The sequence below is a fragment of the Macaca fascicularis genome, chromosome 2 (genome assembly GCF_037993035.2).
Source record: "Macaca fascicularis isolate 582-1 chromosome 2, T2T-MFA8v1.1".
Taxonomy (NCBI): domain Eukaryota; kingdom Metazoa; phylum Chordata; class Mammalia; order Primates; family Cercopithecidae; genus Macaca; species Macaca fascicularis.
Genome location: NC_088376.1, coordinates 114,500,706 through 114,514,671, shown reverse-complemented (window position 1 = coordinate 114,514,671; position 13,966 = coordinate 114,500,706). Strand labels below are relative to the sequence as shown.

The 13,966-nt window shown below is 46.7% G+C and overlaps 1 protein-coding gene across 4 annotated transcripts in view; it reads left to right on the top strand.

Moving 5' to 3' along the window:
- The first annotated feature begins 1,513 nt into the window (after nt 1–1,513).
- Nucleotides 1,514–13,966, top strand: part of DCAF1 (DDB1 and CUL4 associated factor 1) — a 99,909-nt gene continuing 87,456 nt past the window's right edge. For 2 of the 4 annotated variants that reach the window (XM_074032351.1, XM_045384861.3), the window contains exons 1-2: nt 1,514–1,640; nt 4,059–4,105. The gene's annotated coding sequence lies outside the window, so the exon portion shown is untranslated. The remainder of the gene's footprint in view (nt 1,641–4,058; nt 4,106–13,966) is intronic. The other 2 variants (XM_065540646.2, XM_045384860.3) reach the window with 1 other exon arrangement.

Sequence of the window (13,966 nt, the reverse complement as noted above, 5' to 3'; positions counted from 1 at the left end):
GTGTCTTGTGTTCATGTGACAGTATTGTCCGTGAAGACTCATGGAAATGCACGGAGACTTGCTCAGCATTCCCAGAGAGATAATGAGCTGCGTAAGGCCTTGAAGGTTGGGTAGGATCTTGTCAGGTCAAGATTCTCCTCAAATGTGGAGTCATGTTTATCTTCTATGCCCCGCAAAAGGGACCGCTGGTCGGAGTAAGGAGTCTTCTGGTTCTGCTAATTGGTTGTGTGATGCTGGGCAAGTCACTCACTCCCTCTGGGCCTCATTTTTCCCAATAACATGAAGAAATTGAATTAAGTGACCTGTGAGGTCAGTCCTGCCTCAATCTATGAGCTTTTGATTTTTCACTTCTCTGCCTCACGTATAATACCTGGCAATAAGTATCTATTGATTCCTACAGGCTAGGTCTTGAACAAAAAGAGAGGCTGGGCGCAGTGGCTCATACCTGTAATCCCAACACTTTGAGGGACTGAGGCAGGAGAATCACTTGAGCCTAGAAATTCAAGACCAACCTGGACAACACAGTGGGACTCCGTCTCTACAAAAATTTTAAAAAATTAGCTGGGTGTGGTGGTGCACACCCGTAGTCCCAGCTACTTGGGAGACTGAAGTGGGAAGACAGCTCGAGCCCAGGAGGTTGAGGCTGTAGTGAGCTGTGATTGCGCCATTGCACCCCAGCGTGGGTGACAGAGCGAGGCTCTGTCTCAAAAAAAAAAAAAAAAAAAGACGGAGAACAAAGAGGCTGGGAGGCCCCGGTGGGTGGACCGCTTCAGCCCAGGAGTTCGAGACCAGACTGGCCAATATGGTGAAACCATGTCTCTACCAAATACACACACACAAAACAAAAACAAAAATTAACTGGGTGTCGTGGCATGCACCTGTAGTCTCAGCTGGAGGCTGAGGTGGGAGGACTGTTTGAGCCCGGGAGGCGGAGGTCGCAGTGAGCTGAGATCGTCACTGCACTCCAGCCTGGGCAACAGAGCGAGGCTCTGTCTCAAAACAAACACATAAAAAACAACTAGTGCCTTCTGTTTTAATGAGTGCTGTGATTTCTGATATGTTTATGAGAAAATATTTTCTTAGATCACGGTATGTTCTAGGTAAGATGAGGCAAATAGCCGAATAAAACAGAGGCTCTTTGCGCACACAGGTCAGAACAAGACACTAAAGCATCAGGCGATTATAGTACTGTCTTGGAAGGATTGACTCCCTCACTTTTCACTTCCGCTTTCCGAAGCAGCCAATGAGTACTCAGCAGTTCGCATTTATCCAAAAAAACTACAAATCCAGAAGTCAATGCGCGGGGCGAAGAGCTCATGCGTCAATTGGGACTGGTGGGCCCGCCCCTAGACGCGGAACTTCATTTCCCAGGCGTCCCCGGGGCTCTTCGATTTTCCTCGGATCGTGCAGGCGTTCTCCTCCCGCCCCTTGCTCACTGTCCTCGCGCCAAGTAGGCGCGCGCGCCCGCGCGCGCGGTGCACGTAGCGCGCGAGTGACGCATAATATGTGGGCCGCTGTGGAGCCGTGGTCGCGCTGTGTGTGTATGTGAGTGAAGAGTGAGTGCGGGACCTGAGGCTGTGTGTGTGAACTGTGGCCACTGGCGGGGTCGCGGGGGGGCAGTGGCGGAGCCGCCTCGGACGGTGAGTGGGAAATGGAGGGAGGCGACTCTACGGGAGGGGCGCGAGGAGGCAGGGCGCGTGGCTGGCCGGGCGGCAGAGTGGGCGCCGGGCTGGGGGAGGGGCGGCACCTGCTTGGGCCGCCGGCGAGGAGGGGGCGGGCCGGTCAGCCGGGAGGCTGGGCCCGGGGCCTGACAGGACTTTTCCTCCTCCTGATTCTTGTCCCGGGGGCGGGGCCTCCACGTTCTTCCTCCACTCCCCACGAGAAGCTTCCCGAGAGTAACTCTTCCGCCCGGAGTGGGGGGGCGGGGTGTGTCAGCCCCTACCTGGAGGGAGGGGCGCATGTCATATCCCTTGTCATCTTTTCCCTTCCAATCTTCCTAGTCTCTGTTCCGTACGGGCTTGGGGGGGCTCCATCTTCCGTACTATACGGCGGGCCCCTTCACGGACTGTGTCTCCGCCTCCGGCTCCAGTCACCTGGGCGGGCTCTCCAGTCTCTCGGCCTCGTGCCACCTCTCCCTGCACCCGCCCGGCTCTTGGACCTTGCGACGGGGGCGGAGCTTTCTGGTCACTCCTCTCATCCCCATGAAGAAGGGAAGGGTTGGAAAGAGGTGTGCGGGTCCCGCAGCCTGGAGTCAAACCTCAGAGTGCCCGCCAAACTTCCCGGGAGTCTGTTTCCGGGGGTTATAGTAGTTTTCAACTGGGGTTTCAGAAGCGTTTGCTTCACAACTTCACTTCCTAGACGGTTTTCTGTCTGGCTTCCTCTTACTGCAGTGGCAGCGCTCTGGTTTTCCATTTGTTGAGGAAATAGTTTTGGAGTGTTTGTATTAGTTATTTTTGAGTCAGAAATGACTTGTCCTTGGCCACGTCATGTTGGTCTCGGTTTTTCCTTACCCTGTTTTTTCGATGAAGCCTTTTAATTAGTCTTTACACGTTTTAATTTTTTATGTTAGTAGCATCTTCCTGTTCAAAATGCATTGTTAATGTACAGAATGAGAGGTTAATTGGTAATATCCTTCATTTTCTTTTTCCAGCTTACTGGAGTTTACCTTTAATGTTTATGTGTGTATATGTAGACTTTAGGAATCGATTTAGTATTTTTCTTAATGATGTGAACATTTGGGTTTTCTATATAGCAGTTATTCATTACCCATTTTTGAGTAGGTATATATATTTGGATGTTGAGATAATAGAGAATTTGGGGAGTGTAGGGAAATCATTTTTTGCTCAGTACCTCTTGGGTAGTTGCTGAGTACAGTGTTTTACTGTTCTGCCTATTATACAGTTTTTAAATTTTTTATTTTTATTCATTTATTTTTTGTAGAGACAGTAGTCTTACTGTGTTGCCCAGGCTGGTCTGGAACTCAAGTGATCCTCCCTTGTCAACCTCCCAAAGTGTTGGAATTACAGGCACGAGCCACTACACCTAGACTGTTTTTTTTTTAGATACAGGATCTTGCTCTGTAGCCTAGGCTGGAGTGCAGTGGTGTGATCATAACCCTTTTTTTTTTTTTTTTTGAGACAGAGTCTCGCTCTGTCGCCCAGGCTGGAGTGCAGTGATGCGATCTCGGCTCACTGCAAGCTCCGCCTCCTAGGTTCACGCCATTCTCCTGCCTCAGTCTCCTGAGTAGCTGAGATTACAGACGCCTGACATCACGCCCGGCTAATTTTTTGTAGAGACAGGGTTTCAGTGTGTTAGCCAGGATGGTCTCGAGTGTGATCATAACTCATTGCAGCCTCTAACTCCTGGACTCAAAGGAGCCTGCTGCCTCAGCCTCCTGAGTAACTAGGACTGCAGGCACAGGCTACCATGATTGGGTAATTTTTAAATTTTTGTGTAGACTGTGTCTCGAAATGTTGCCCAACTGACCTCAAGTAATCCTCCCGACTTGGCCTTCCAAAGTGTTGGGATTACAGGCTTGAGCCACTGTGCCTGGCAAGTTTTTAATTTTTTTTTTTTTTTTTGAGACGGAGTCTTGCCCTGTTGCCCAGGCTGGAGTGCAGTGGCATGATCTCCGCTCACTGCAACCTCCGCTTCCCGGGTTCAAGTGATTCTCATGCCTCAGCCTCTGGAGTAGCTAGGGATTACAGGTGTGTGCTACCACGCCTGGCTAATTTTTTTATTTTTAGTAGAGATGCGGATTTGCCATTTTGGCCAGTCTGGTCTTGAACTTTGGCCTCAAGTAATCCACCCACTTCAGTCTCCCAAAGTGCTAGGATTACAGGCATGAGCCATTGTGCCCGGCAAACAATTGTTAATATTATGCCATATTTTTTCTGTTTTTGTGTGTGGTATCTATATATTTATTTTGTGGACTACGCTAGCAGACACTTGTTAGGATAAGGAAATTTTACATAAGTATTTCTTGAGGCTTTGTATTATCCCACCATGGGGACAATATTGTCATTTAACCCCGCACAACAACTGTTTCCATCTTACAGATAAGGAAATTGAGATTTGGAGAAGTTAAATAACCAAGACTTCACAGGTATGTCAGCAGAATTGGGATTTGAATCCTTGAAATACTTTTTCTACCTAGTACTAGCTGGTCTTGGGGACCTCTCGGAGCTTGTTTCCTCATGTGTAAAAAAGGGTAGGATGGTTGTGAAAATTCAGAATAATGTAAGTGTAGTAAATTACTTACTCAATGTCTGTTCCATACTAGATATTCACTAATTGGTAACTATGTGTCACCATTGGACAGACCATCATTTCTTCATAGCACTTAAATAACTCACTTAAGAACTTGAGTAATGCATCCTCACTGTCTTGGGCATAACAAGGTGAAGATGACTGTCTTTTTGCTCTTGTTGCCCAAACTGGAGTGTAGTGGTGCGATCTCGGCTCCCCACAACCTCTGCCTCCTGGGTTCAAGTGATTCTCCTGCCTCAGCCTCCCGAGTAGCTGGGATTACAGGCACGTGCCACCATGCCTGGCTAATTTTTTTTGTATTTTTGTAGAGACGCAGTTTCACTATGTTGGCCAGGCTGGTCTCGAATTCCTGACCTTGTGATCCACCGGCCTCGGCCTCCCAAAGTGCTGGGATTACCAGGCGTGAGCCATTGTGCCCGGCCTAATTTTGTGTTTTTAGTAGAGACGGGGTTTCTTCATGTTGGTCAGGCTGGTCTCAAACTCCCAACCTCAGGTGATCTGCCTGCCTTGGCCTCCCAAAGAGCTGGGATTACAGGCATGAGCCACTGTGCCCAGCCTTTTTTTTTTTTTTTTCTTGAGACAAGGTCTCGCACTTTTGCTCTGGCTGGAGTACGGTGGTGCAGTCATGACTCACTGTGGCCTACACCTCCTAGGCTCAAGCAGTTCTCTTGCTTTAGCCTCCCTGAGTAGCTGGAACTACAGGTTGCAGTGAGCAGAGATTGCGCCCCTGCACTCCAACCTGGGCAACAGAGCGAGATTCCGTCTCACAAAACAAAAAATCAAAACTAAAAAACAAACATTGAAGTAGGTACTACTATTACTAATTTTTAAATTTTTTTCATAGAGGCAGGATTTCATCATGTGTTGCCCAGGCTGGTCTCAAACTCCTGGGCTCAGGTGATCTGCCCACCTAGGTTTTCCAAAGTGCTGGGATTACAAGTGTGAGCCAGCACACCCAGTTGCTGACTGTTTTCATTGATACTAAATTAATTCACATTGCTATTATTAAGTCTATTATAAGTTTATATTTTCCTTTATGTATTTAAATAATAGAGACAAGGTCTCACTGTTACCCAGGTTGGTCTCAAACCCCTGGGCTCAAGTGATCCTCCCACCTCAGCCTCCCAAAGTGCTGGCATTACAAGTGTGAACCACCACGCCTTGCCTTTATATTTTTTTATTCTTTATTATTATTAATATTTTTTTGAGATGGAGTTTTGCTCTTGTCGCCCAGGCTGGAGTGCAGTGGTGCGATCTTGGCTCACTGCAACTTCTGCCTCCCGGGTTCAAGCGATTCGCCTGCCTCAGCCTCCCGAGTAGCTGGGATTACAGGCGCCTGCCACCACGTCTGGCTAATTTTTTGTATTTTTAGTAGAGACGGGGTTTCATCATGTTGGCCAGACTGGTCTCGAACTCTTGACCTCAGATGATCCACCCACATCGACCTCCCAAAGTGCAGGGATTACAGGCATGAGCCACCACGCCTGGCCTATTTTTTATTATTTTTTTAAATAATAGAGACAAGGTCTCACTAAGGTTTATATTTTCCTTGGGCAAATGGTTATTCCCACCAAAGGTTTTTTTTTTTTTTTTTTTGAGACGGAGTCTCGCTCTGTCACCCGGGCTGGAGTACAGTGTCGCAATCTCGGCTCACTGCAAGCTCTGCCTCCTGGGTTCATGCCATTCTCCTGCCTCAGCCTCCTGAGTAGCTGGGACTACAGGCTCTTGCCACCACGCCCGGCTAATTTTTTGTATTTTTTAGTAGAGACGGGGTTTCACCATGTTAGCCAGGATGATCTCGATCTCCTGACCTTGTGATCCGCACCTCAGCCTCCCAAAGTGCTGGGATTACAGGCGTGAGCCACCACGCCTGGCCTTATTCCCAAAGTTATAATTATCTTGAGGCATAGATTAGTTGGAAGTTCTGAAAATGATACCAGAAGTATATATGTATATGTTTCTAAGTTGAACTCTAAAATTTTAGTGTTTTAGACCAGGCATGGTGGCTCATGTGTACAATCCTAGTAATTTGGAAGGCCAAGTGGAGAGGATTGCTTGAGCCCAGCAACTTGAGACCAGCCTGGGCAACATAGCGAGACCCTGTCTCTACAAAATAATAAAAATTAAAAAATTTAAAAAATATAAAATTTTAGTGTTTTAATGCCCTTGAATTCATCTTTATTAGAGGTAGTGTTTTTTTAAAAATCATGTCTTTATGTGCTCTAGTAAGCTAACTGCTTAAGTTATCTAAGAAGCAGTCTCTTCTGGATCAATTCTTTTCTCATTAAAAATTTGTGGTATATTTACATAGCATAAAATTAACCACTACCCATTTTGAAGTGTACAAATCAGTGGCATTTGTAGATTCACAGTGTCGTGCAACTGTTATCTTTCTACTTCTAGAATGTTTTTATCACCTTAAAAGGAAACCTCATACCCGTTTAGCAGTCACTACCCATTTTCCCCCTTCTTCAAGCCCTTGGCAACTACTAGTTAGCTTTCTGTATATTGGTATACCTATTTCAAGGTTTTTTTTTTTTTTTTTTTTTTTTTAATGAGACGGAATCTCTTTCTGTCGCCCAGGCTGGAGTGCAGCAGCGTGATCTTGGCTCACTGCAACCTCCGCCTCCCGGGTTCAAGCAATGCTTCTGCCTCAGCCTCCTGAGTAGCTGGCACTACAGGCGCACACCACCACGCCTGGCTTATTTTTTTACTTTTAGTAGAGATGAGGTTTCATCATCTTGACTAGGCTTGTCTCGAACTCCAGACCTCGTGATCCACTCACCTTGACCTCCAAAAGTGCTGGGGTTACAGGTGTGAGCCACCGCGCCCAGCCTTCAGTGTTTTATATTAATAGAATCATACAATATGTGCCCTTTTGGGTCTGGTTTCTTTCACTTACTGTTTTCAAGGTTTTTCCACATCTATAGCATGTTACTACTTCCTTCATTTCTATGGCTGAATATTCCATTGTATGAATATACCACATTTTGTTTATCTGTTCATCTGGTGATGGACTTTTTAGGTTGTTTCTACTTTTTGGCTATTGTGAATAATGCTACCCTGAACATTTATGTATAAGTCTTTGTTTGAATTCCCTTTTTTTTTTTTTTTTTCCTGAGATGGAGTTTTGCTCTCGTAGCCCAGGCTGGAGTGCAGTGGTGTGACCTTGGCTCACTGCAGCCTCTGTCTCCTGGGTTCAAGTGATTCTCCTGCCTCAGCCTCCCCAGTAGCTGGGATTACAGGCATGTGCCACCATGCCCAGATAATTTTGTGTTTTTAGTAGAGATGGAGTTTTTTCATGTTGGTGAGGCTGGTCTCAAACTCCTGACCTTAGGTAATCTGCTCGCCTCAGCCTCCCAAAGTGCTGGGATTACAGGTGTGAGCCACCACACCCAGCCCTGTTTTCAGTTCTTTTGGATATATATCTAGTAGTGAAATTGCTGGGTCGTATAGTAATTCTACATGTGACTTAAAAAAAAAACCCTACAGCTTTTTGAGAGAGTCCCAAACTGTTTTTTATAACTACTATACTCTTTTACATTTCTACCAGCAATATGTGTTCCAGTTTCTTCACATGCTTGCCAATGCTTATATTTTCTCATTTCTTAAACTATAGTCATCTTAGTAGGTGAGAGGTGATAGCTCATTGTGGTTTTGATTTGCAGTTCCCTAGTGACTGATGTTGAGTATCTTTCATGTGTTTCTTGGCTGGTTTTTTTTTTTTTTTTTTAAGAAGGAGTCTCACCCTTTTGCCCAGGTTGGTGCGCAGTGGGCAACCTCTGTCCCCTCCGAGTTCAAGTGATTCTCCTGTCTTAGCCTCCTGAGTAGCCGGGATTACAGGTGCCCGCCACCATGCCGGGCTATTTTTTGTATTTTTAGTATAGATGGGTTTCAACTTGTTGGCCGTGCTTGTCTCAAACTCCTAACCTCAGGTGATCTGGCTAAAGTGTTGGATTATAGGCATGAGCCAAAGCACTTGGCCCATTTTTGCGTATACTGTGAGGCAAAGATCCAACTTCACTGTTTTGTGTGATAATATCCAATTGTCTCAGGACTACTTTTTTTTTTTTTTTTTTAAGACGAGTCTTGCTCTGTCACCAGACTGGAGTCCAGTGGCACAGTCTCAGCTCACTGCAACCTCTGCCTCCCAGGTTCAAGCGATTCCCCTCCCTCAGCCCCCCAGTAGCTGGGACTACAGGCGTGTGCCACCACACCTGACTAATTTTTTGTATTTTAGTAGAGATGGGGTTTCACCATGTTGGCCAGGATGGTCTCGATTTCCTGACCTCCTGATCTGCCCACCTCGGCCTCCCACGATGCTGGGATTACAGACGTGAGCCACCGCGCCCAGCCTCATCAGTACTTTTTTTTGTGTTTTTTTTTTTTTGAGACAGAGTCTCGCTCTGTCGCCCAGGCTGGAGGGCAGTGGCTCTATCTCGGCTCACCACAACCTCCGCCTCCTGGCTTCAAGCAGTTCTCCTGCCTCAGCCCCCTGAGTAGCTGGGGTTACACGTGCGCCACCATCCCCCGGCTAATTTTTGTATTTTAGTAGAGACGGAGTTTCACCATGTTGGCCAGTCTGGTCTCGAACTCCTGCTCAAGTGATCTGCCTGTCTCGGTCTCTCAAAGTGCTGGGATTATAGGCGTGAGCCACTGTGCCCGGGCAGCACTACTTATTGAAAATACTTTTTTCCAGCCGGGCACGGTGGCTCAAGCCTGTAATCCCAGCACTTTGGGAGGCCGAGATGGGCGGATGGCGAGGTCAGGAGATTGAGACCATCCTGGCTAACACAGTGAAACCCCTCTCTACTAAAAAATACAAAAAAGTAGCCGGATGAGGTGGCGGGCGCCTGTAGTCCCAGCTACTCGGGAGGCTGAGGCAGGAGAATGGCGTAAACCCGGGAGGCGGAGCCTGCAGTGAGCTGAGATCCGGCCACTGCACCCTAGCCTGGGCAACAGAGCAAGACTCCGTCTCAGAAAAAAAAAAAAGAAAAGAAAAAAAAAGAAAATACTTTTTTCCTATTGAATGGTCTTGGTATGCTTATTGAAAATTGATCATGGCCGGGCGCGGTGGCTCAAGCCTGTAATCCCAGCACTTTGGGAGGCCGAGACGGGTGGATCACGAGGTCAGGAGATCAAGACCATCCTGGTGAACATGGTGAAACCCCGTCTCTACTAAAAAATACAAAAAACTAGCCGGGCGAGGTGGCGGCGCCTGTAGTCCCAGCTACTCGGGAGGCTGAGGCAGGAGAATGGCGTGAACCCGGGAGGCGGAGCTTGCAGTGAGCTGAGATCCGGCCACTGCAACTCCAGCCTGGGAAACAGAGCGAGACTCTGTCTCAAAAAAAAAAAAAAAAAAAGAAAATTGATCATAAATGTGAGTGCTTATTGCTGGATTATCAATTCTATTGTGTTTGTCTATACGTTGATCCTTATGTCAGTGCCATGCTGTTCCATTTACTATAGTTTTGTAGCAAGTTTTGAAATCAGAAGTGTGATTTTTCCAACTTTTTTTTTTGTTTTTGAGACGGAGTCTCAGTCTGTTGCTTTGCTGGAGTGCAGTGACGCAATCTTGGCTCACTGCAGCCTCTGTCTCCTGGGTTCAAGTGATTCTCCTGCCTCAGCCTCCCGAGTAGCTGGGATTACAGGTGCCTGCCAACGCACCCAGCTAATTTTTGTATTTTTACTAGAGATGGGGTTTCACCATATTGCCCAGAATGGTCTCAATCTCTTGACCTCATGATCCACCTGCCTTGGCCTCCCAAAGTGCTGGGATTACAAGCGTGAGCCACCAAGCCTGATCTGTCATTGGGATTTTGATAGCGATTGCATTTAATTTGTAGACCACGTTGGAGTGTATTACCATCTTGATACTAAGCTTTCTAATCTGTGAACACAGGATATCTTTTTTGTTTAGGTTATTTAAAATTTAGGTCATCATGAATTGACTCCAGCAATGTTTTGTAGTTTTCAGTATACAAGTCTTGTGTTTGTGCCTTTTTTGTTGTCGAGACAGGGTCCCACTGTGTCTTCCATGCTAGAGTGCAGTGGTATGATCTTGGCTCACTGCAGCCTCAACTTTCTGGGCTCAGGTGGTTCTCCCACCTCAGCCTGCCAAGTAGCTGGGAGTACAGGTGCACACCTTGTACAGTTTCATACCATGCCTGGCTAATTTTTTGCCTTTTTTGTAAAGACTAGGTTTTGCCATGTTGCCCCAGCTGGACTTGAATTCCTGAGCTCAAGCAATCCATCCACCTTGGCCTCCTAAAGTTCTGGGATTAACAGGTGTGAGCCACCCTTCCCGGCCTTGTGCCTTTTAAATTAAATTTGTTTCTATTTTGTATATTTTTGGTGCTATTGTAAATGAAATTGTTCTCTTTATTTACTTTCATATTGTTCTTGGCTACTGTTTAGCAGTACAACTGATTTTTGCGTGTTGCTCTTGTACCCTACAACTTTGCTGAATTCATTTATTCTAATAATTTTTATGTGGATTCTTCAGGATTTTCTATATATGGATTATGTCATCTGGGAATAAAGATAATTTTACTCCTTTCTTTTCCACTTGGATACCATACACACACACACACACACACACACACACACACACACAGACACATACAGACTTTTTTTTTTCTTTTGAGACGGAGTCTTGCCTGTCACCTGGGCTGGATTGCAGTGGTGCAATCTCGGCTCACTGCAACCTCCGTCCGCTCCTGGTTTCAAGCCATTCTCCTGCCTCAGTCTCCCCTGTAGCTGGGAATTACAGGTGCACACCACCATGCCCAGCTAATTTTTGTATTTTTAGTATAGACGGGGTTTCACCATGTTGGCCAGGCTGATCTTGAACTCCTGACCTCATGATCCTCCCGCTTCGGCCTTCCAAAGTTGTGAGATTACAGGCATGAGCCACCGTGCCCAGCCTATATTTCTTTTTCTTGCCTAATTACTCTGGCTAGGACCCTAGTAGAGTGTAGTATTTTTGTTTTGTTTTTTGAGATGGAGTCTCACTCTGTCGCCCAGGCCGGACTGCAGTGGCACAATTGTGGCTCATTGCAATGTCTGCCTCTTCAGTTCAAGCAATTCTCATGCCTCGGCCTCATGAATATCTGGGATTACAGGTGTGCCCCATCATGCCCTGCTAATTTTATATTTTTATTGGAAATGAGATTTCACCATGTTGGCCAGGCTGGTCTCAAACTCCTAGTCTCAAGTGATGCCTGCCTCGGCCTCCCAAAGTGCCGAGATTACAGGTGTGAGTCACCACGCCAGGCCGAGGACTCCAGTACAGTGTTTTAATAGAAGTAGCAAAGGCAGACATTCTTGTCTTGTTTCTGATTTTTGGGGCAAAGCTTTCCGTCTTTCATCATTGAGTATAATGTTAGTTGTGGGTTGTTCATAATCCCCTTTATCATGTTGTAAGAGGTCTCTTCTGTTCCTAGTTTATTGAGCATTACCTTCCCCCCCGCCCCCCGCGCCGAGATGGAGTCTCGCTCTGTTGCCCAGGCTGGGGTGCAGTGGCATGATCTCGGCTCACTGCAACCTCCGCCTCCCAGGTTCAAGCAATTCTGCCTCAGCCTCCTGAGTAGCCGGGATGACAGGCGCGCACCACCACCCCCGGATAATTTTTTTTTTTTTTTTGACGAAGTCTCGCTCTGTCACCGAGGCTGGAGTGCAGTGGTGCGATCTTGGCTCACTGCAACCTCTGTCTCCTAGGTTCAAGCGATTCTCCTGCCTCAGCCTTCCAAGTAGCTGGGATTACAGGCGCATGCCACCATGTCTGGCTAATTTTTGTGTTTTTAGTAGAGATAGGGTTTCAGCATGTTGGCCAGGGTGGTCTGGAACTCCTGAATTCAGGTGTTCTGCCCGCCTTGACCTCCCAAACTGCTGACGTGAGCCACTATGCCAGTCCTAACTTTTGTATTTGTAGTAGAGACAGGGTTTCACCATGTTGACCAGGTTGGTCTTGAACTCTTGACCTGATGATCCACCTGCTTTGGCCTCCCAAAGTGCTGGGATTATAGGCGTGAGCCACGTGCCTGGCCTTAATTTTCTTAATACACTGTTGGATTCTGTTTGCTAGTATTTTGTTGAGGATTTTTATGTGTACGGTCATAAAGGATATCCGGCTGTGGCTTTCTTTTCTTGTGATATCTTTATTTGGCTTTGATGTCAGTGATGATGGCTTCATGGATGAATTAGAAAGTGTCTTTCCTCGTCAGGTTTTGGAGAAGTTTGAGAAGGATTGGTGTTAATTCTTCTTTAAATGTTTGGTAGGCCTGGTGCAGTGGCTTATGCCTGTAATGCCAGCATTTTGGGATGCCGAGGCAGGCGGATTGCCTGAGGTCACGAGTTCAAGACCAGCCTGGCCAACATGGTAAAGCCCCGTCTCTACTAAAAATACAAAAATTAGCTGGGCGTGGTGGCACATGCCTGTAGTCCCAGCTACTCGGGAAGCTGAGGTAGGAGAATCGCTGGAACCTGGGAGGGGGAGGTTGCAGTGAGCCAAGTTCACACCTCTGCACTCCAGCCTGGGCAACAGAGCGAGACTCCATCTCCAAAAAAAAAAAAAAAAAAAAAAAAATTTGATAGGCTGGGCATGGTGGTTCATCCCTGTAATCCTAGCACTTTGGGAGGCTGAGGCAGGAATATTGCTTGAGCCCAGGAGTTCAAGACCAGCCTAGGCAACATGGCAGGGAGACCCCGTCTTTAAAAAAGAGAAAAAGAGAGGAGAGAGAGAGAAAGAGAGGAGAGAGACAGAGAAAGAGGAGAGAGGAAAGAGAGGATAAAGAAAGAATTGGTTAAATTGTTGCCACATTCTACCAGCCTGGCTTGTACTCTTCAGGATTGTCAAGGTCATGTAAAACAAAGACAAGCCCCCAAACTATCCATCAAACTATCCATCATAGACCACAGGACACTAGATAGACATGACAGCTGAATGCAGTGTATCCTAGATGAGATCGTGGAACAAAGCACATGATTTGAAAAATGGTGAAATCTGGATCAGGTCTGGAGCTTAGTTAATAATGTAACAATGCTGGTTTCTTAATTTTGATAGTGTACCACTATAAGATGGTAACGTTAGCGAAAACTGAACTGGGTGAGAGGTATGTGGGAACACTGTTATCTTTGCAGCTTTTCTGTGAATCTAAAATTACTCCAAATAAAAAGTTTGTTTTGGCCGGGTGCAGTGGCTCACGCCTATAATCCCAGCACTTTGGGAGGCCGTGGTGAGCGGATCATGAGGTCAAGAGATTGAGACCAGCCTGGCCAACATGGTGAAACCCCGTCTCTACTAAAAATACAAAAATTAGCTGGATGTGGTGGCGCGCGCCTGTAATCCCAGCTACTTGGGAGGCTGGGGTGGGAGAATCGCTTGAATCTGAGATACGGAGGTTATAGTGAGCCGAGATTACGCCACTGCATTCCAGCCTGGTGACAGAATGAGACTCTGTCTTAAAAAAAAAAAAAAAAAAAGTGTTTTAAAAAAATATATATCAAGGCCGGGCACAGTGGCTCACACCTGTAATCCCAGCACTTTGGGAACCAAGGTGGGCGGATCATGAGGTTAGGAGTTCGAGACCAGCCTGGCCAATGTGGTGAAATCCTGTCTCTACTAAAAATACAAAAATTAGCTGGGTGTGCTAGTGTGCACCTGTAGTCCCAGCTACTTGGGAGGCTGAGGCAGAAG